Raw genomic sequence first — 17,500 nt, 5'->3', positions numbered from 1 at the left:
TTTTGGAATTCAGTAGACATATCTGAGTCGTAGGTAGACTTAAGAGCTTGGCTATCTTTGAAGTAGGAAGATTCGATTATTTTGTGTCAAACAAAAATGATTGTTGTAAGTTACTGGTTGTAAGGTAAGAGAAAATAAGTGATGATATTAATGTGGTCAGAATAAAACGATTCTTTGCTGCATGAGAACGTTGATAGCTGCGAAGATTGTGATTGTGTTGCACTTGTATAGTTTGTGTAAGTTACCGAAATTATTTTAATTATCTCTCTCTCTCTCTCTCTCTCTCTCTCTCTCTCTCTCTCTCTCTCTCTCTCTCTCTCTCTCTCTCTCTCTCTCTCTCTCTCTCTCGTTCGGTTGCGTGTGTGTTTGTATCCTAAGATTCTGAGAATTGTTGAGAGTAATGCCTCCGTCTCGCTGAGAATAAATACAGCTAAATGGCTTGAAACATCTCTTGATTTATCAAAGTGAGAAGGAGGAATAAATCAAACGTAAATGTGTACTTTCATGTGAAAGCAATAGAGAAGAAGCGGTAGACTTTTTTTAAATAGTAAGTTGCTATTCCAAGCAATTTCTTCAGCTTTTATCATTCCTTGTCACAATTTCTAGAAATATCTAATAATTCCTGATAATATTTATTACACCTTCTATTTGTAGAATTATAGAGCATATGTAATGTAATCTTTGATTCTTAACACAGTAGGAAGAAACGAGAGGATATAAAGAAATAAAAGGTGATTGCTACTTTTAAAGTATTTTCAATAAGTATTCACTCTAGTTTTATCATTATAATATTTTGGTTGAAGTGCTGCTTTGCAACCTCTTTCTTTTTTAATGTTTTGTTCATAAATAATTTTCGTTCTGGGAATAAATCCCATAAGTTTATCCTACAGATTACATATCATTATCAACTATAGAAATTTCTATTTGTGTGATAAGCGCCTTTGTTCTTCATGTGTCACCCTGTCTCTCTACCTGTTGGTTCAGTTTCTCTATCAAACTTTGTTTTCTCGAAGAGATATGAAATGTCTTTACACCAGTAGGTTGTTAAAGTAATTATTCTTATGAACACTTCCATATAAAAAGGGAAATTGATCCTTAAAAGATAAATGACAAACGAATGAGAACATCAGAAGCCCTTACAGGTTAGTTGCGTGAAAGATGCTTGGAAATTAGATCTTATGCTTGAAAAGTAAACATTTCCCGTGACGAAAAAATCGCTATTCCCAGACAAGACGGAATGAAGGTTGTCAAATGATCTGCAAACAAAGGTATTTTGGGTGTTATATATTTTTATTTTTTTTTTAAAGTTCATTTTTAAAGTGTGTAGGGCATTAGGCAATGCCCATTTTCAACTCTTTTAAATTACAAAAAGGTTTTTGAGTAAAACGTCGATAATTGATTTTCAATTTTGTATTGTTATGCCCCTCTGACCCATCCAAATAAAAAAGTTATGCCTATTTTTTCTCTGCATTTCCTATCAGGATTATACTTTGATAGAACACAGTAACCAACATATCAACATCGTTTGTTAATGACCGAGTTTGTCCAAATGAATAAAAGACCATGAAAAATTACATATTACTTCATGTGTATATTCAGTATTCACTTGGAAATTTATTATAATCTTTATTATTATCAGAAGTAGTAGTATTAGTTGTTATTGTTGTTGATGATGTTGTTTTGTATGCATTTTTTTTTATCAGTAATTCTAGAAACATATTCCTGAAGATGAATCCTTCCGTTTTCCTCTAAAATTGCCAATATACCCAGGTTTTTTTCCAATCCATGTATATCACGTTGTTTCAATTACTAGAGAATATCATTTTTCCTTTAATTGAACTTGTAGAATAAAACAAAAATCTCATTATTCCATCACAACAAATTCGGTAAAGTTTTCTTTCACGCTATGTCAGGTAATTCACCTTTTAATGGTATCATGTATCGGTCATACTTACTTCTTTTGTAATCTACTGCATTGTAGTTGGCGGATTTGGTATTTACATCGGAACATTTCATTCACATATTGTAGAAGCAAATATATTATAAAATTCTGGCCAAAACTTATTCATATATATAAGTATTTGCCGTAAATAGTTATTACCCACATTAATATTCACTAATGAAGAAAATACTTTCTCAGTTTTCTATGAGAGGAATAAACTCATTCCGTCACCCGGATTGTTCAATGAGTGTTAGAAGAAGCTTTTACTAAGCTCATTATCATTTAAATACCCTGAAATTCAACACCCCGTTAATGGAATTGCTTGGATAATTTACATAGGTAAATACTAACATATTCCCCATCGTACAATGTCCGTAGAGAGAGAGAGAGAGAGAGAGAGAGAGAGAGAGAGAGAGAGAGAGAGAGAGAGAGAGAGAGAGAGAGAGAGAGAGATAGCTTAGGTGTAGTAGGCGTATCCTGTTTGCTATAACTTTCAATTTCCGAATTATATTTCACGTTACTTCCATTTATGACACCTTCAGTTATAATTCATTAGATATAACTTTCAAAGCCATATAAATAAAGTTGCGGTTGAAAGAGGTTTGGCCCGGACATACTTAACTTAATTACATTCCAAACCGCTTAATTTTAGATTCACTATATTTATAATTGTTTCCTTGTAATTTTGGAAAACCTTTAAGAACTACTTATTCCATATTCTAAAATATGTTCCGGAAATTGTGCTGATCTCATTGCTTACCTTCCATCTTCTTCCATATAGCATTAAATCAAGTACAGAATTCTGATATTGGCCATCATCACTTCTATTCCTTGAATACCCATGACTCCTCTCTGCTGGGAGGAAGGGCGATGGTGGCTGGTACAACACACAAACATATGCTACCGGGGACTCTGGAAGGCAGGCAGGGCAGCCGGTTGGGACTGCGGTCCACCTCAAAGCCAAATCAAATTCCTCCAAAAGAAGGCAGCTGTGTTATGCCATACAAATGGGAAAAAACACGCTAATAGAAGATTTTGGAAGAATCGGTAAAAGATTTATTCTGATGAGTGCACATAACTAAGATTAAACAGCACACGCTTTAAAACAATTTATAGGCAATGCACATGTTCATCGGCATTTCAGCTTCCACTTAGACGTATGTCAGTATTTCAATGTGAAAGTAATTTACTTTGGGTATAAAGCTTAATTTTAGAGCATGAGTACAAATGATATTTGCAGTTATATAATTTTCTCCAGATATAGAAAATAACGTAATTGGAAAGATTTTATTTTGATGATAGTTTAAGATTAAATAATAAACAGTACAACTATTGCAAAAGAAAAATAAATAAATAAATAAATAAAAATTGCCAACATGTTATATTGTTAATGAATGAAAATCATTGTCGGGAACAAGATGTTGAGAAAACAATATATTTTGTAACCAAAAATATACAAGAGTGGGACTTCAATTTCTGTATTGTTTATTTGCTTATTTCATTGAGAGAGTATTTTGCCTTTCACGCCAAATTCAAATTAGTCATCATCATCATCGTCTCCAATGCCTATTGATGCAAAGGCCTCGGTTACATATCACCAGTTGTCTCTAACTTAAGTTTTTAAATCAATACTTCTCCATTTATCATCTCTTACTTCACACTTCATACTCCTCAGCCATATAGACCTTGGTCTGCCAACTCTTTTAGTGCCTTGTGGAGCCCAACTAGAAGTTTGGTAACGCGTTGCTCGCCAACATGCCGCTCACCAATGTGTTGCTTGTCGCTAGCTGCTCGCCGCTTTCCTGTTCGCCGTTCATCAGCTCACCGTTCATCAGAACTGATCTCTCTCGGGGAGTGTGATGAGCATCCCCAAACCATCTCCATTTACCCTTCACCATGATCTCTTCCAAATATGGCCCTTGTGTAACTTCTCTTACAGTTTCCTTTTTAATCCTGTCCTGCCATTTAACTCAATATTTTTCATACCAACTCCAAGTCCATACAGTAACACCGGCCTCACTAACCTGATATATATACCCTGATTTTTATAGGTAATTTCAGGTGATTCCAAATACTATTAAACCTAGCCATGGTCTGATTTGCTTTATTAAATCTTTCAATAAGCTCCAATACTACAGACCCTGTATTGGAGATCATAGATCATTAATATTTAGATGATTCCACCTCATTAATCCTTTCTCCCTCCAATGATATTTCATCTTACATTTCATATTCCATTCTCATCCTCTCTGTCTTTCTTCTATTTATCTTGAGTCCAACTTCATGTGACATTTAATGCATTCTGGTAAGCAAGCTTTACAAGTCCTGTGGCGTTTTGCTAATAAGAACAGCATCATCAGCAAACTTTAGGTCTGCTAATTTCATGTTACCAATCCAGTCCAATCCTTCTGCACCACCCCTAACTATTCTATGCGTTACAAAATCCACGAGGGGGATAAACAAAATTGGTGACAACACATTCTTTTGGAGTACTCCACTATTCACTGGAAATTCATTTGATAGGACTCCATTAACAATAACTTGGCACTTGCTATGCTTATGAACAGACTTCATCACACCTACATATATAAAAGGAACTCCATAATAATGCAGGACTCTCCCCGAAATTGGCTGGTGCGCAGTATCAAAGGCTTTTTCATAGTCCATAAATGCCATCGAAAGGGGATTTCTATATTCTACTCATAGCTGTACCACGTCTTAAAATGAAAATTTGGTCGGAACAATTTCTACCTTTTTGCAATCCTGCTTGTTCATCTCTCAGCTTTTTGTTGACCTTTCTCTCTGGTCACTTTAGAATAAGCATACTATATATTTTCATGACCACTGACGTAGGCGTGATGCCTCTGTAAGCATTTGAATCATTCAGATATACTTATTTTTGCCATTTTCACCAATACTCTTAGTTCCCATTCATCAGATTTGGACTCTTCAGGCCACATTCTACAAAACAATCTTGTAAGTAATCTTGGAGTCACTTTATTTTCAGCTAAAATCATCTCGCCATTTATTCCATCATATCCAGGTGTTTTCCTTCTCTTTAGTTTTCTAAAGATAGCTTCGACTTCATACAATGAATTTATTCATGGGCTCATCAAGGTCTTCCTCAGCTTTAGGTATATCAATCAAATTATATCCTTCATATCTCCTATCTACCTACATATACTGAGATGCCTATATGCAAATGAGATTCCCGTTTAATCTTTCCGAAAACAAATTCCAACGATACTCCTCCTAAACGGTATGGCCGATTTTCTATTTTTTTTTCTTGCTCCACGATCCTTCCTACACCACCAGCTACTTTTCCCTTAAAAAAATATTTTCTCAGTTTTCAAGATGCCCTTTTGCTCTTTCAAATTGAATGAACAAACAAAAATTCGCTAACTGTTACCTGAATGGTGTGTTCTTAAAAGCCCAGGTCTAAATTAGATCTTGCTATTGGCTAAGGCGATAGAGAAGCAACGCGCAAAATGTTCCTCAAAGCCAGATTTTATTTTCCAGTATTTTAATTCCCAAAAAAGTATCTCAGTTGCCATCTATTGGTATCTTTAAAATATGGAAAAATTCAGTCAGTTATCGAGGAATGATTATACTCTTTCTTTGAAAATACACTAAAAGTTTCTATATATATATATATATATATATATATATATATATATATATATATATATATATATATATATATGATGACGCATATAGTGCAAAACATAGGGTATAAAAATAAAAATGCTTGAATACGAAATATTTTGACATAAATAGGAAATCTTAGATAGAAATCCCACCAGCCAATAGGAACAGCTCTTACAAAGGCTTTTGGTAGATAACGAAGCTTTTAGCCAATAAGAGATGGCAAAAGAAAACTCTGGCAAAGTAGAGGTCTTTGATTGGCTAAAGCACCATTTCCTGCTTCAAAAAACTCACTATAGTTATGGAGCTGAATAAGAACAGTGGTTAAGGCAAGCTAGTGGTAAAAGATATTTATTTTTTTTTTTTTACTTTACATTAGGGCGTTTTTTTTTAATATATAAGCGGTAACCAGTTGTAGCAATGCAAATATTAAAAAATATCGACATTTTAATCATTCTAACGATATCTCGAAAGTTTGGATAGGCCATTTCACCGCGAAACACTTTTCCTTCTGGGAACACAGTTAAGTCATATTTTTCCTCCCCCATGATTACCAACTACGTATTTCTTAAAGATCGGTACCAACGCCACCCTACCAGTATACTTATTGATGATAGTGAAATTATTTCAATGACAATGCTGCTCCAATCACCAATGCCTACCGTTAAACAACCCTTTTTCATGAGCCTGGTTTCATACAAACATTGGTAACTTTACAAATTACATTAGACACCAATTGCTAAAATGTATTTGTGGGTAGTTTTAGGGGTTATTGCAATAAGTCAAGAGGCGTGTAGGCAGCGGGCTTTTTGTTGGTTAGTTACTTCACTTAAGTGTTCCATCGAACGTTGCCTATCTTCATCTTCTGTTGTTATAAGAGATCCATCTCTCTATTTGATGGGTATATGCTTCTTCTTTTATGCCTAAATAGAGATTTCATTAGCAATTCTATGAGTAATTCTTACACCATAGCTACTCCCTGAATTCATAGATTTGTCAGCCTCGTCTGCTTTCCTGTCTAAATATTCTCTTCAGTCATTCTTGGGTTTGCTTTTGACCTCATTATGAATACTGGAATACTTAGCATACTCTATCTTGTAATTTGCATTACTTCTTAGGAAACTTTCAACAACCAATTTCTGTCTTTTTTTTCGGTCATCATCAAGAACGTCATTTAGATCGGCCTTAAGAGCACGTGACAGTTCAGCAAGAAGATTTGACAGATCGTCTTTGAACTTTAAACTACGCTCTGCTACCAAATGATAAGCAGGTGTTCAGAGACGTTAGCTGTTTATTAGTAACTGACAAAATGTTCACACCAGATATATAAGCAGAACTTATTGTTGACAACCTAAAATAACAATCCAATTACAAAACAAGGATACAAGGATAAAGTACCAATTACATCTTGAAATACATTTTGGTGGGAAACGTATATGTATCAGATATCATGATTTTCTCCCTGTAACTGCATGTCACATAACTTCGCTTCCAACTGACTGATATACAGTATGTTCTTAATTTCACACCATTCTTCATTAAGTGTCTGCTCTTCATCTCTTAAAGACTCTAAAACTGCAAATTGATTCCCACATTTAATTGAAAAGATTTTTTCTGTACTCATCTTCCAGAAAATTAATTGTCATAAACCTAGGTATTCTATCTTCTTATCTTCTTTTCTGTTGGGTACATTCAGTTATAATTTCAGTTGGGCAATGAGGAGCTGGTGATCACTACCAATATATGCACATCTATAGCTTCTTACATGCCCCAGAGTCCGCCTTCTCTCTTTCTTCATAGCCATGGGATCTATTTCATTTTTGTAATTGCCACATTGTGAATTTCTTGTATATATGTGAATGTCCTTGTTTTAGAAAAGAGTTCCTACAATAAAAAAGATTGTTTGTTGAATAAAAACTCATAAAATGTGCTCCATTTCCATTTGCAACTTCGCCAAGTCCTTCAACACCCATCACATTCTCAATACCTTGATTATTCCTTCCCCAATCATAATTTTTATATCCCTCTTTGGGATCTTATCTATTACATTCTGCAGTTCTTCATAGTATTCATCTTTCCTTTCTGCAGGGAAATATTATTATTATTATTATCATTATTATTATTATTATTATTACTTGCTAAGCTACAACCTTAGTTGGAAAAGAAAAATGCTATAAGCCCTTGTGCCTCAACAGGGAAAATAGCCCAGTGAGGAAACGAAACAAGTAAAAATAATATATTTTAAGAACAATGACATTTAAATGAATATTTCCTATAAAAACTATGAAAACTTTAACAAAACAAGAGGAAGAGAAACGAAACAGAATAGTGTGCTCGAGTGTACCCTCAAGCAAGAGAACTCTAACCCAAGAGAGTGGAAGACCATGGTACAGAGGCTATGGCACTACCCAAGACTAGAGAACAATGGTTTGATTTTGGAGTGTCCTTCTCCTAGAAGAGCTGCTTACCATAGCTAAAGAGTCTCTTCTACCCTTACCAAGAAGAAAGTAGCCACTAAACAGTTACAGTAGAGTAGTTAACCCTTGGGTGAAGAAGAATTGTTTGGTAATCTCAGTGTTGTCAGGTGAATGAGGACAGAGGAGAATCCGTAAAGAATAGGCCAGACTATTTGGTGTATGTGTAGGCAAAGGGAAAGTGTTAGTACCTCAACGGGTGGCTGGTGCCCTGGTCAATCTATGATACTCATGTTGTACTACTTTGATTTAAATTTGGCAAAAAAAAAAAAAAAAAAAAAATCCACCATTTACAGCTCTCCATTGCGGTAATGCCTTTTCTGCTCTTGGTGTCATTATCATTCTCACCCATTCTCTTCCAACTCCATTTGTTCTTCTGAGTATATATATATATATATATATATATATATATATATATATATATATATATATATATATATATATATATATATATATATATAGTTGATAGTTGGGTTCCTCTCGGGAATCGCAATTTGAGTAAAAATAAAACTGTTAGTGCTGCTATCATCTTCTTTATTTGGTAGCTTTCGACATAACTTCTGTCGGGGGTTTCGAACTGATCACTTGAAAGTCACGCCATTTAATTCAACAAACGTTACGTTAAATTGAGGTAAGATTGGAAGATCTCGGGGGCGTTGCTGCGAATGACTGTGGTCCAATACGCGACGGTATTGGGGCATTAAAATTCAACCACCTGTTGGGGAAGGACCGGGTGTCAGAGAAACAAAGTATTTATTATTTACGAGTCACAAAAATTATATTGTACTGTCGCACCACGATAAAAATATCGATGTATATGTTTAGAGCCAAGGATTCTCTAGTTTGATGGATTACGGCAAATTATGGCCTTCAGCCGAAGTATTAAGTTTACCCTTTGATCTGAAGTAAGACTTGGACAGTTTCTCCGTCTTGTGGTCGATAAAGAAGCTTTATCAAACCCGTTATTGAATAAATACCGTAAGAGTTCCCTTCCCTCTCCCAAGGACACTTTAGTTAGCGCGGGAGATTGCAGTTTTCTTCGGAGCTGTCCAGCGCTACGCTCGCTCTCTCTGCCTAAACCCCCAAACAGTAAGTTGTACTAATTGCAAGGTCTATAGATATAAGAGGTCTTCTCAGGCCACCTTAGTGCGCAGGTAGCCGGATGGTGGGAGTCGGGTCGGTGAGAGCGATGACGTCACTCAGACTGAACCGTGGCTGAGTAAGCTGTGGAACTTCCATAAGAAAATAAAGGAACCATGCTTTCTGCTTTGTATTTTTCAATCTTTTCGAAGATTTATATTTTATTCTTTTAGGATAATAAAAGTAAAATTACAAATACATAACTGTATTACACTCAAACAACCAAACAAATATCTGATGATGTAAATAACTGAAATTTGTCGAGCAACAGACAGTTTAAATTCATAAAATAAATAATGATATATACACAATACATATTTCAGTTATGTTCTATATCACGTTGCGAGCTTTTTCATTTTATTCTGCGCTTTTCTTGATGAACTAATATTCCTATTTAAAACACGAATTCTAAAAAATTTCCGACATCTAACAAAAAATTTAATCACTTCGTATGGTAATGGGATAACATTGCTTTTAAAACACTCGCTAATTAAATCAGTCAATTTATCCGTCGCTCCTTTTCCAGGTTTTAGATACTTTTCCCCATGATGACAAAGAAACATTTTTTCCATCGTTTTTAAATGCACCAAAAATTCTTCGCTTGGTTGCATTAGTTTTCCATCTCTTGCACTTATGGCACCAATCCACGTGCCATCTCCCTTCGTCGCTGCAGTTCCAAGGAATTCATATTCAGGAAACTTACGAGCTATATAACCACCTACGTATTGTAAGCCTCCATCTTCCATCGCTTTCCCTAATGCTTCTTTTTCAGTGTCAAATTCTACATATTCATCATTTTGCAAATCATTAACAAATTCTCCTGGCAAACAAAACAGCATTGCCGATAGACTCGGCTCTTTTTGAATAGAAGATTCTTCATCTACAAAGGATGCGCTTTGTTCAACAGGAAAACTGGAAAATGAGCCTGACGTCATCATATCACTATTGCAACTTTCAACATTGCAGTTTGATCCTAACAGTTTGCTGTCTTTTCCTAGAATGTGGGCTCTGACTCGGTGCTTAAATTCGACGGGTGATGGGTGTTGATGGCATGCACCCATCTGTCTTATGCAGCCAAAAAAGTGTTCAAGACCATCTTGATTTAGCCTATAAGTAAGAATATATGATGTATCAAATTTAGCTTTGATGATTTTCAGCAGGTTCATTAGAGAATTGCACGATATAATTAAGCCTTTTTGGAAAGGATAGAGCCTATTGCTTTTAATTACTTTCATTTCTTTAGATACTCAAATCATATCTTGCAACGTTTTATTTTGTAAGTCCAGATTCATCCCATAGGCATTTCTTGATGGCTTCCTATCACGAGGTACTCGAGAATTGAATAAATCAAACCAGGTATCTACAAGATATATAAACTGAGTTGTGGTTTCCCAATGCTTATCTTCAAGCAGACCTTTGTTACCGAAGTACTGAAGGCATTTATATGTAGTTTCGGACAGTAATTGCACCGCTAGTTTAACATTCATGCGTTGCATACCCATAACATTGATGTGCTTTTCAGAGAGTTTATGTGCTGTCCGTAGATCACTTTTGTTTTTCATAATTAACTCCCTGACTGAACCACTAAGAGCAAACCTATCTCCCGACAATACAAATCCATGATCAAGAAAATTATTCCGAATGAGTTTCATTAGGTGCGGTGCATTGGCAAACACATGTATTTCTCTGTTATCATCTACCGGGTTAACAAATGCAGAATTGTCTATATCAATGCCTAAGGAATTCCACAAACTGATATTTGTTGATCCTAAGTCACTAACCATGGCTATTACAGGAAACCCAGCTTTCTCAACCCGAATAATCAATTTAAAAAGGAGATCTTTTTTCATGTTAGTGTCGAAATTATAATAAATAATTTGTTTCCAGGAAGTCGTAAGTCATCTGATCATTGCGCATTGTACTTTGGATTTAGGATCATACAAAGTGTCCGCGCCTTTATCGTAACTCCAAATTTGTGCAACACTGCACTCGTCAAATGAAATTACACACAGACGCTTGTGTTCCAGCATTGACTCCGATTTTATTTTCAATAAGTTGATGACCAATTCCAAAATGCCAGGTTCTACAGCTATCTTACTTGACCAGCGATATAAAGTTGATAAAGAAGGAAAAGGTCATTTCCACTCTTCTCTTAAAAACTTATAAGCTTTTTGACTCAAACTGCGTAACGTTAAGGCTTTGCTGATATCATCGTCTTCCCAAGTATTAATATTACTTCCAGTGACAAGACATGCTACTTGTTTGGGTGAAAAGTATTTCTTTAAATTAGCTTTCACTACAGCAGTTGCTGATGCATACATCTCATTAAACTTAACGTACATCGCTGTTTTCTCTTTTTTCCAGTTTTCCTTTTCTTTTTCCCACTTGACCTTATTATCCAACCATTTAGCTTTTTCATTTTCCCATTTAGCCTTTCAGTAGCAAAATAGCTTTCTTTAACTTCCCACTGCTCTTTTTCACATTTCCACTTTACCTCATATTCTTCCTACTTCCGTTTGATATCATCTCTCTCCTTCTCCAGTTGCTCAATTATACGTTGCAAATCTTCAATCGTGGGCACCGATTTGACTTTTTGTACAAAAATCTTCCCTGTTTCGTCTTGCACTTCACTAAGGATTTCATCTACAAGTCGTTTTTGTCCTCTTTTTTTCGGCTCTTACCATCCTGGACGTATCTGATTAAAATCAAAATTGAATTATTAAAAAGATAGACTTGTATAGAGAACAATGCGATTAGAATTTTCTGACATTATTGAATATGTAAAAATCTGAACTAAAATTTATGAATGGTACTTTTTCACAGCGAAATGGAATAAAAGAAATTTTTGTTTTTTAACTATATATGAGGAAAACAACTGATTCCGCAATTTCCAGATTACTGGTGAATAATAAAGAGGATATACAATAATTATAATCTATGTAAGTTGATTACGGCGTCATTTATATCTTAATGTTTAACCAACAATACACGATACTGGTTTCTTACCTTGTGATGCATGTGAATGTCCAGTTGTAGGTAAATGCATCGTCGGTACAGATCCTTTCTTTATTCTGATGAGAGATCGAGGCACTGGTTGATTCAGCTTTTCATACATTAAATTCCTTTCAAATGCATCAGCTTCAAAGTGTTTACTACATATCTGAGCGTTTTCCCCATTAATAAGATCGTCTCGTTTGCACAGCTGTATCCACGTTTTCCTTGTGATGATGTCCTTAGGGAATTTATGAAAAGCGAGATCCTTACTTTTTCCTCTATATGAGAAGCACCCGAAAACTGCACAATTACTGGGCATTTTGTTATATATAAAACAGCTTTGATCAGCAAGGCGGAAGTGTACACCACGTTTGCTTGTAAACAACTGCCCGGTCAAGGGGTGATCGACCTTTGGTATGCTTGGGTGAATCTAGTCTATGACCTTGGCCGCACCTATAGGTCCTGCCTACGTCACAGTCTGTACCTGCGCAGAAGACTCATATTTTTGGTCGGGGTTGAGAAGACCTCCTTAATCTATAGACCTTGCTAATTGTTCCTCTCTCTGTCTCCGCTCCAAGCCATGTGAAACCAGGTCGGTTCCCCCAATTTTTTCTGAGTGTAGTATTTAACATATATCGCTCTGTAACATTGTGATCCCAGTGATTGGGGATTGGATTTATTCAGTAAAATACGTCTGTGAACCATGGTAGGTGTTTTACCAAGGATTTATCTTGAAATTGTTTTAATTTGTTTTTTTTTTTGGTCCGACGTGGACTTTGTGCTTCATGGGCACATGTTACAGACCCTAAGGTAGACAGTTTCTTTTATCAATTAGTTTAAGTGTTATGGTGTGTTATTTCTCTATTAAATGGTTATTTTTGTAATAAATTTGAAAATTGTAATCATATTTTATTGAATCATGAATGGTTTTGGAAAGCTAACCTCTTCAAGGTCTTGTCATCGGCCCATACCATCGGGCCTAGAATCATTAATTCAATAAGTCGGAGAAAAATTCACGACAACTTCTGTAATTTTCAGCCTACTTGCAATTATTATTATATCAACTTAATAAAGTTGATAAAAATCATCATAAGTACATACTTAGGAAGATATACTTCCAGGAACTGCCCAACTAGCTCTAAAGTCAAATACACACTTTTCAATGTGCACTCTTTAATGAGTGCTACACTGGAAGCCCATCTAGATAGCTTCAGTGTAGGATTTCGGAGCACATGGGAGATCAGTACGAACCAATTTGCCTTTAAATACGAAACCAATTTCGGCTATTTATGCCCATTCATTCAAATTTGGTCATGCCATTTCCAAGGAAAATTTCAAAATTACAGACAGACATAGTAGTGCCAGCCAACTGAGAATCTTGAGTCTTTATACATTTTTAAGGCAAAAACCAGCTCGAATGAGGGCTTACCTGTTCAGTTATCGGTGGCCCATTGATCCGTTTTCTGTTCTGTGGGTTGCTGCTCTGCGTGTGTGGTCATCGTCTCTTGCAGGTGACTACTATGGGTTTCACAGACAGTGCAAGTGCGATTTTTTGCAATTCTTCTGTAACGAACAGTCGTATCAATACGAGATGTTGCTATAGGGTATTACACACAGTGAGGAAATTTATAGGGGTATAATGAATCGTTAATTATTAATTATAAAGACACTTGCCCCTATGCCAAAGGGCAAAATCTCAATCATCCAGTCACACAACCGAACAATAATATACAGAACCTCTACCTCCACCCCCTCCCTCCCTCTCCTTTCATCCCTCACCTGCTCTCCCCCTGCTTCAAGCTATCTCTCTCCACCTCCACGCCATCCATCCCTCTCCGTTCTTTCCCTTCCCTTCATGCTCTCTTTCTGAGAAGGTAGCTTAAGTTGCAACTTATTTTGTATGATTTTTTTTTATATCAACCACTCTATCTATCTATCTATCTTATCTAATTATAATATTTATTGTTGTAGATATGGAACAATTCAATCGGTTGTTACCTATCAGATGACTGACTGCTTTATTCACTGGTTTGCTCATCTCTCTCTCTCTCTCTCTCTCTCTCTCTCTCTCTCTCTCTCTCTCTCTCTCTCTCTCTCTCTCTCTCTCTCTCTATGGTACTGGTTATGTAAATAATTATTAGATTGATAGAAAAAAAATCGTAAAAAAAATATGTTTAAATCAAAGCAACATTCAGAGAGAGAGAAAGAGAGAAGGAAAGACGTAGGGCAGGTGAGGGAAGAAAGGAGAGGGCAGGAAGAAAATGGGGGTTGGAGGTGAAGGGGGTTGTAGGCAGGCGGAGCTCTTCCAACCTGGTGTTCGTTTTCTTGCTTGGCTAATGAGTTTTGCCTCTTGGTATAGGTACAAAAGTCTTTATTATTTACAATAAATGATTCATGATACTCCTATAAATTTCCTTACTGGGTGTAATACACTATAGCAACATCTCGTATTGATACGACTGTTCGATACAGAATAATTGCAAAAAATCGCACTTGCACTGTCTGTGAAACCCATAGTAGGTATATTAGGTATTTGGTCTTTTATATAGTTAAATTATATAATTATATGTGTAATAAGTCTTTTATATGGTTAATGTTCTTTGACTGGTTTGATTTTAGAGCTAGTTCGGAAGTTCTTGGAAGTATATCTTCCTAAATAGGTACTTATAATGATTTTTATTAATTCTATTATTTTTGCATAATAATAAATGAATACAGGCTGAAGAGGACAGAAGTTATGTCGAAAGCTACAAAATAAAGATGATAGCAGCATTAACCGTTATAGTTTTACTTATATAGATACTCACACACACACACACACACACATATATATATATATATATATATATATATATATATATATATATATATATATATATATATACATATATATATATATATATACATATGTATATATATATATATATATATATATATATATATATATATATATATATATATATATATATATATATATATATATATATATATATATATATATATATATATATATATATATATACATATGTATATATATATATATATATATATATATATATATATATATATATATATATATATATATATGTATATATATATATATATATATATATATATATATATATATATATATATATATGTATATATATATATATATATATACACGTTGCCTTGGTCTAAGATTTATCTCTCAATCCCCTTACAGTGATTTTCACTTAGGGCCAAAATCTCCAAACTATATTATATAAATTCATTTTTGCCTTGCTGTAACTTCCTAATATGATTAATGGTTCTAACATTCCAATCACCAATTTTAGATTTTTCTTTAGTATTTATAAACCCAAAGATTCTTAGCACCCCGTTACGCCCAGGACTGGGGCCATTCTGACATTTTCTCTTTCCATAGACCGATAAAATCCATAGAGGCTTCATTGGCTAAATTCATTAAAGGATAGCCAGTTTTCTTGTGATGTGCAGTGCCTATGTAACTAAGCAAGTGACCTCTGCCAACCCATACTGATTCCAGTAAGATTATCCACCAGGCATCGAAAGTAGAATCCGAGGAAACATCATGTCTTTCGCCGTAAACCTAATCTGCCACTCTGCTGCCAGTGATTTCATCGAGATTTACGGGGACATTTCCTCCACACCCAAAGTCCTTGTTACACCTCCAGGTAGGTCATACGATTATATGCTTATAACCGTTGGAAAACATATGCATATATATATATATATATATATATATATATATATATATATATATATATATATATATATAAATATATATATATATATATAAATATATATAAATATATATATATATATATATATATATATATATATATATATATATATATATATATATATTTATATATATATATATATATATATATATATATATATATATATATATATATATATTTATATATATATATATATATATATATATATATATATATATATATATATATATATATATTTATATATATATATATATATATATATATATTTATATATATATATATATATATATATATATATATATATATATTTATATATATATATATATATATATATATATATATATATATATATATATATATATATATATATATATATATATATATATATATTGATCGATTATATTTACTCGTGAAACCATTGTTTTCTCTTCCTTCTATTGGTTCGTTTGCAATCTATTGGAATCCATTCTGTTATTTTTCAAGTCCATTTTCAACTGTCTATCTCTTTATACATCCTTCACACGTCCATTTCTTCTTCTCACACGTTGAGAAATCCTCTACTTTAGTTTGCTCTTGCATCCATGTTGCTCCTTTTTCTGTCACTTGGCGTTCGTCCTATCATTACTCTTTCCAGAGTTCTTTGGGTTGTAGGTAGTTTATGGTCTAAGGCATCAAGTTTCTGATGCACAAGTTAATACTGGTGGAACCATCAAATTAAAAACTTTTCTTTTCCCAAGAAGTGGCATTTTATTTTTCATAAATTCTGTATACTAAAAATCTCCATCCTATGCTTATCCTTCGTTTAATTTCGTATGTCCAGGGAAAACTGGGGAAATCCTTACTCTCTGCCCTAAGTTCTTATATTTATAAGCAACCTCCGGAGGTTCGTCCTTATCCCTTATTTGATGCCTCTCTACATTTTCATTGAACCTTATCTTAGTTGTGTTCATATTCTTTTTTAGTCCTACATTTCTGCTTTTTCTATTCAAATCTTTTATCATCTTTAGCAATTCCTCCATGATTCACTCAATGGAATTATGTCATCTGCAAATCTTATGTTGTTAAGGTATTCCCCATTAATGTTAATTCCTGAGTTTTCTAAATGTAAATTTTTTAAAACCTCTTCCAGGCATGCTATGAATAATATAGGAAAGATTGGGTCTCTTTTTTTTTTAACTGATAGTTTTCCTTGACCTGGCTTAGAAACTTTTCCAACTATCTTTTGTGTTGATTCCAATAAAAATTTTGTTTGATTACTATTAATTTCGTCTTCACCTGCTTCAATTTCTTTTCTTTTCTTAAATCTAGACAAATTTTACTTCTCACAATTCTATGATTACTTTACTTTAATTTTTTTTAACACTGCTAGCCTATGCCTTTAAATAATCACCTAAAACAAATGTAAATAGAGTCTTATGGTTTTTCAAGATATATCCATATCTGTTTTATAAGTTGTTGGTGCTTGCGTTTGAATGATCTTCATTTTATACATTTTACTCACTTTGACAATCAGTCCCGAAATTTTATCACTGATACTATAAAATTCTTCAATGTTACATGCA

This window comes from Palaemon carinicauda, chromosome 17, assembly GCF_036898095.1.
Source record: "Palaemon carinicauda isolate YSFRI2023 chromosome 17, ASM3689809v2, whole genome shotgun sequence".
In the NCBI taxonomy this organism is placed as follows: Eukaryota; Metazoa; Arthropoda; class Malacostraca; order Decapoda; family Palaemonidae; genus Palaemon; species Palaemon carinicauda.
Note: the sequence above shows the minus strand (reverse complement) of the source record.